This window comes from Rhinopithecus roxellana, chromosome 4, assembly GCF_007565055.1.
Source record: "Rhinopithecus roxellana isolate Shanxi Qingling chromosome 4, ASM756505v1, whole genome shotgun sequence".
Lineage (NCBI taxonomy): Eukaryota > Metazoa > Chordata > Mammalia > Primates > Cercopithecidae > Rhinopithecus > Rhinopithecus roxellana.
This window is the reverse complement of record NC_044552.1, coordinates 123,481,606-123,489,108: the sequence shown is the minus strand read 5'-3', so window position 1 is coordinate 123,489,108 and position 7,503 is coordinate 123,481,606.

Genomic DNA, 7,503 nt, shown 5'->3' with positions numbered 1-7,503 from the left:
TTAGAGATGACAAATAAAATATAGGACCCGTGGCAACAATAGAGAACTTTGCTTTCATAACTGAAAACCTGAGAAAGTTTTGCTGTGTGGATTCACCAGTTTGCTTTCTACAAGGGTTTGCTATCCTGTTCGTCAGTCTGATGTTTGATTATTCTATACTGACTGCAGTATAAAGAGTTTCTATGTATGAACCATAACACATAGAGTAGATGTCTGCCTTTCCTTACCAGGCATCAGATTCTCCCTGGATTATTTACTGTTTAGAATCACAAAACAAATACAATGTTGTATAACGCAACTTTACAAATGGTGAATTTTAAAAAATATTTTATGACCTCTTAATTACATATGGCAAAATGAAAGACATTGGGAAAAATAATTTTAACATAGTAATGACTGTTTGTGAAGTTCTTTAAAATTGTCTTTTAAAATTATTGATTACATCAAGGGCAAATATAAACATTATAAATTGGTCAGATTAGCTGATGTGGGTTTTCTTCTAAGAGTACTTTTCTTTTTTTCCTATCAGGCTTATTTATTGAATCACCAATCTAATTTCTGAATTGTTGTTTTCCTTTAAAATTTTTACAGTTATAAGTTATTTGGTATTGATTATATCTGCTGGGAGAATTTATCCAGAGGCATGGATTTCTCTTCCCTTTTTTTAATCAATGACGGATTTTAGTAACATCATGATCATCATATCACTCACTGGGAATGCATTGTGTGCCAGGCACTTTGTAGACATTCTTTCAATGGTCATAACAACCTTGCGGTATTTATGGATGAGGCTCAGAAAGTTAAAGAAAACTCTAAGAACTTGTACTCAGGGCTGTCTCCTTCAAAATTCTTTGCTGATCCTAATTCTGAAATGTGTGAAGTTGTCAAAATATGAAATACTGGCTACCCTAGCATGGTAACAGTACATTTGTAAGATTTAATGTATCCAGAGGAGCAAATCCCTCGTCTTTAAAGTGCACATGCTTGTTTTTCAGCAGCTCTGAGGCCATAGGACTCTACCACACCATAAACTCTGTTGGTTTTTGCTCTGTTTTCAAAGTATCTAACGCTGCCAGAAAGTAGTTCAAGCATGTTGGAAGAATCAAGCTTCCTGAATTGGGTGATGCATAATTTGGTTTAAAACTGATATAACAATCGGAAATTCTACTTATCCACTGAATCGTATTGATTACACGCCAACGTCTTGTTCTTTATCCCAACCGCACTCATTCTATTTTTTTTTTCATCTACAGAATTCTCATAGCCTACAAAGCAAATTTCAAAACAGATATTTAAAGGGATGAAAGGGATTAGATAACTTTGTAAAAATTAGGGGAAATCAATTTCAAAGATAACTGTAGATATCTGGAATATGCAAGTAGCATCCAAGTTCTTGATTATAAAGACATGTTATTTGGTACCTTCAAAACCAAAACAATGCTCCTCTTGGGATTTTCAAAAAAAATACAGAAAGAGTAAACTCAGAATAAAAATATAAGTAGAGATGGGGCCTAAAAATGGAAAGCAATTATGAAAAGAAAGTGAAAGACGAGGAGGAATATTTAGAAAAATCAGATAACAGTGATCCAAAAGACAGAACCCTCAGGATAGAGAAAGATACAAAGATAAATAGTGGTGGAAAATAATGAGGGCACAAGGTTATAATTCAAAGTAAATTTTCCAAATTGCATATCCTGTTTAAAATGTGTGTCTTAGGGTTTTGCATGAGTCTGGTACAGTGGGAAAAAACACTGGACTGGGAATCCGAGGCCCTGGTTTGGGATCTGGCTAAACCATTCATCATCTATGTTTTTTTAAACAACCTAGTCAGGGCCCTGGTTTTGTTATATATAGAGAGAGAGATCCAAGAGATGCTGTTAAATGCCTTCCAGTGCTAAATAACTCAATCTTGCAAGGAGCAGAATTTAGAGTGATATCTTATTAAATGGCAAGATAAAATTTTCTTGCCATTAACTGATGGACAACCTGCACAGGACCCAATAGAGTCCAGAGAACCTGTTTATTCTTTCTCTTCTTTCTTTTTCTTTTTTAAGAAACATTAACTTCTATTAAATTTATTCATCAAGTATTTTAGGATGGTTATATAGTTTGATAATGGGCTGAATGATCGTTAAGGATATATCAAATTTTAGTAACAAATAAATTATTTAAAATTATTTGCCAGAATCCTTAAAAATGACAAAAACTAAGAAAACTAAGTCACATTATGATGGTAAAATTCAAATGTTGAGTTATCCTAAAAGAGAACAGTAATAAAGTACTAACAGCAATTTTTATATGGCATTCAATGTAAGTTACATTGAAGGCATTAACCTAAAAGAGTTACACAGGTAAAACATCCAGATTCCTCACCAAAAATGTGTTAAGATTCCATTTATTCGAGTCTAATACATCTTCAAGTGGAATTTTGATGTTTTTTCTATATGGAACCTGAACACTTTTTTTAAGATTATTTTTTGCCAGGCATGGTGGCACATACCTGTAGTCCCAGCTACTTAGGGGGATGAAGTGGGAGGATCCCTTGAGCCCAGGAGATCGAGGCTGCAGTAAGCCATGATTGTGCCACTGCACTCCAGCACAGGCAACAAAGTGAGATTTGGTATCAAGAAAAAAAAAGGATAATAATAACAATATTAGTGTTATCAAAGTAGTGTAGTGGTTAAACACGTGGACTCTACAACCAGCTACTTAAGTCAAAATCCTGGCTTCACTGCCTACTAATTGTGTGATCTTGAGCAAGCTATCAACACACTCCGTGTCTCAGTTTCCTCACCTATAAAATGGGTATATAAGAGTACTCACTTCATATAACAACTTTAAGCATTAAATGAATAAGTATAATTCTTTTAATAGTAGCCTTACCCTGTCACTGTCACAATCACATTTTCCTGACATTATGAAAACATTCTCTTAGATTTTGTTGTATACAGTGCATATTTGATCTTCCTTACTAACTTGAAACTGACTATGCAAATAAAAGTTTGGTATTTTAAGGTCTAGTGCTGTCCTTGAGGTCTAGATAAAATCAGTGTACAACTGGACACTACTGTAATTTGGGCCTTCTGTATAATAGTTTAGTTTTTTGCCTAAAGTCTCCCTATAATTGTCAACTCAGTAAACCCTTTAATTTCAAATATACAATGATGCATAAAAGTATGGTGCAATAGTTAGAATAAATTTTAACATGATTTAATCAAATGGATGTTAGAAAAAAAATAAGGTGAGTTTGACATTGTAATGTCCATAAAGGTTCTGAGGTAACATGGATAATACTTTTCTCTTCTGGCAATAAAGAAAAATATGTTTTCACTTTTTTGTGTGCTTTTTAATGCACATAGCCATCAGTGCCAGTGCACTTAAGTAATACAAAAACAAGACCTGCCCCCTTCCCCTCCTGCTCACACACACACACACATGCATACACACGGACACCTCTGAGCATATCAGTGGAAGATACAGGCGTTTCTTATGTAGAGCATGATCACTGTAGCCTTGATTGATGAACTGAGGGTCCTTATGTACCAAGGAAAGCTGGTGTTAAATGTAGGCTCATGTTAGAGCTTGAGAAGCTGTTTTGATGGAAGGAAGCGTAGAAGGGAATCAGTATTATTCTGAACAGAATTATACTTGTCTCCTAGCTCCATATGTCTTAGCTGTGTGATCTTGGGAAAGCTATTCAAACCCTCTGAAACACAGGATCCTATTTCATAATGTGAGTATAAATACTGTAAGTTATAAAATCATTACAGTAATAAATAGGGGCATCTCTGTGCTCTGCAAACTCTCAAAAAAGTAATGTTTATTCTATTTGAGGGGATGGGGTGGGGTATGTCGACTGTTTTTATGTTAAATGAAAAGAAGGGAATATTCCAATGAATAAAAGAAAAGTACATGTGAAACATTTAGAAAAATTGTAGGAGAGGTTTTTGAACCCCAGAATAAAATGCTTAGAATATGGGAATTGATAAGTAAACATCAAGTCATGAACACATCAGGTCCTTTATCTTCATGAAGAAAAATGTAAATAATTCTTCAGAAAGCTTTTTTTGGATAGTATTAAAACATTTACAGAGGAGTCAGGGAAAAAAATAACATCAACAGGTCTGAAGCAGATTTCTAGCAGAAGTAGAGCTAACAAAGGCTTGTCCTCTGTCTCGCAAAGAGGCTTAAAAACCAAAGTGGTCCCCTAGTGCAATGATGTCTACTTAAAGCTAGTTGTGTTTGACAAGTGTCTTAACTTGGAAAAATTTCTTTCTCATTGGTTTTCTCAGCCATCATTGTGTGGGCAGATATTTAAAGTATCTGGTGTCAGCTAACCTTCAAAGAATCAATAACCAAAGTCACTCACACATATACAAAACCATTAGGAAGGCCAGTGCAGTGAACGGCCTCATCTGTCAGATGCTTCATCTCTCAGTTTGGTGGTGTTTGCATGGCCAGGAAGGACCTGTGCCAGTGAGGACTCCTGTTCTCCATTCACTCCCATTCATTCACTCATGCCTCAGTAACTGTAGGACCCTGGGTTGGTGATTAAGACAGAACACGATTAATGACCTTCAAGTCACAGTGGGAAGCCTGGTCACTTATGGACTATAGAAGTGGGCAGAGAACAAGGGCACAGCCTGTTCCCCATGTACATGGCATGTGGCCGTGGTCCGATAAAGAGCCTTTTTCACCATATCTCTCTGTTGTGGGGCTCTTTTTAATTTTTTTTTCTATTTACGTAATATTTCCAGAGTCAAAGGGGGTCTCTTAAAAAGATCACATCCTTGTATTTTTTACAACTCTTTAGCATTATTTCATCAGACCTGAGGGTGTTGAGGCATGCCTGTTTGTTTCTCATAAACTGATTAAGAAGTCACTGTAATGAGTTCAAATGTAACATAATTAGAACTTTTTCATATAAAATTATTTTTCGTTTAGAAAATACAGATATGAGCAAAAAAATCAGTCTCTTAACAATGAGTTCACTGAGTACCTTAAAATAGTAAAAAATACGAGAAGGTAGCAGAAATATAAATTTTACACTTGCTATGGGATATGCAAAATCATCCACCTCCTCAACATCCTGATTACATCAATTTTGCTATAGAATGTGTGGCTATTTTTGAAGGACTAAAATTTATAAATATAAAATCTATATTTCTTCTATTTTATAAATCCTATTTTCCTGAAAATGATTATTATTTTTGCCTTTCTCCACAACACAGATAGGCAATTAGGGAACATAGACAAGAAAAGAAGAGAGAGTATGTTGCTTTATAAAGTCCTCATTTATTTGAAATCATTTAATGTACAACAGAAGCATACATTATAAAGACTATTTATTTACTTTTTTTTGGAGATGGAGTCTCGCTTTGTGCAGTAGGGCAATCTCGGCTCACTGCAACCTCTGCCTCCCGGGTTCAAGTGATTCTCCTGCCTCAGCCTCCCTAGTAGCTGGGATTAAGGCGTGCACCACCATGCCCGGCTAATTTTTGTATTTTTAGTAGAGATGGGGTTTCACCATGTTGACCAGGCAGGTCTCAAACTCCTGACCTCAGGTGATCCACCTGCCTTAGCCTCCCAAAGTGCTGGGATTACAGGCGTGAGCCACCGTGCCTGGCTGATTTATTCACTTTATAAATAAAGAGTACATGTAGATATATTGAGGAAACAGAAGAAAAAAGTTACAGCAGTTATTAGATTTCAGAACTGTCCTTTTCAGTGGTTTTGATAATACTTTTTCATATATTTCACAAATGTGTAATATTATACATTTTTATATTTCACTGAATTGAATTGCCTTCAAACAAATGATTATAGATGCAACTGGAGTCAGTAGGAAACCTTCTATCATATGTTGTCCTGCCACAGTAAAACATATTTGGTTATTTTCCTAAACCACAAATAAATAATTCTTATAACAGTCATTTCTAACCACCATTTTACTGATGTGGACACGATGGGAACATTGTTCATTTAAATAAAATGCAAACTCTTAGACTTACACTCCAAATTTACTAGCTCTTTCTTTTTTAGACTAAAATAGTGGAGAGGAAAAGCCAGGAGCAAATGAGAACACATCTCAGAGGGAACTCTGAGGACACGAGCTGTCCCAGACTCCTGACTGTCGCCAGCTGCCAAGCCATGGGCTACGGCAGTATGGCCTTCTCAAGGGCAAATATGCTGGGAGAGTCTTTATTTTCATGTTCCTGCTTCTCCTTTTTCTTTATAAGATCTCTTTTGTTGTTGCTGTTGTTTGTCTTCCAAGTTTCTATAAGTTACTGCTTTTTTTTTTGTTGTTTGCTTTTTGAGACAGAGTCTCGCTCTGTCACCCGGGCTGGAGTGCAGTGATGCCATCTCGACTCACTGCAACATCCGCCTCCCAGATTCAAGTGATTCTCCTGCTTCAGCCTCCCCAGTAGCTGGGATTATAGGTGGCCGCCACCACACCCAGCTAGTTTTTGTATTTTTAGTAGAGATAGGGTTTCACCATGTTGGTCAGGTTGGTCTCGAACTTCTGGCCCCCAGTGATCTGCCCATCTCGGCCTTCCAAAATGCAGGGATTACAGGCGTGAGCCACCACATTTGGCCAATAAGTTACTATTTTAAGAGAAGGAATGGATGCCTGCTAGAGGAAGGATTCTGAAAGGTGTTTATGATAAGCATTGCTAACATTTATTGAATGCTAGGTGTCAGGCTCTTTATTGAACTCTTTATCTGTAAAAGCACTTGTAGTCCCCTCTTTTGTTCAATGCCTTGGACAAAGAAGGAAGTTTTATCAAAATTATATGTGAGACAAAATGAGGAGGATTAGCTAATTTATTGGGGGAGAATAATTCATTAAAAATAGCTTTATAAGCTAGAAAGAGTGGTTGAAACAAAGAAGTTGAAATTCAACAGGATAAACATAAATCTTACATGTAGGTTTAAATAATCAATTTCTTGTGTGAAGAGTAGTGAATATTTGATTTGGTAGCATATGGAAGGTAAGTTTACATATTTTAATGCAAGTTAATCTAATCCAAGAGTGTGGGCCTACTGCTAAACACCTAACTCAGCTTTATTGTCTATTAGTTGAAATATAGTGTCCACATCAAGGAAATTATTAGTCTAACCTCATTTGCTGCTGGTCACACAGGAAGTGCTCTATTGAGTTCTGGGCACTACATTTTTAGGGAGAAGTTGACAGCAAACTGGAACATGTTCAAAGGAATGACGGTGAAGGGTCTGGAAACCATATCATATAAGGAATAACTGGGGGAATGTGTTCATTTAGCCCGAAAAAATGACAAGCTGTGTTAACAATTTCAAAGGCTGTTCGGTAGAAGAGGGGGTACTTTTCTGCAGAGTTACGGAACTAAAATGAATGGTGGAATCACAGAGTGGTAAGTTTAGGCTCCCAGAAGAAAAAATGCTTTTCTAATAATTACAGTTATTCATGAACAGGCTTGGCAAGTTGCTGGCCACCAGGACTGACCCATGTGCCCACCTGTCTGA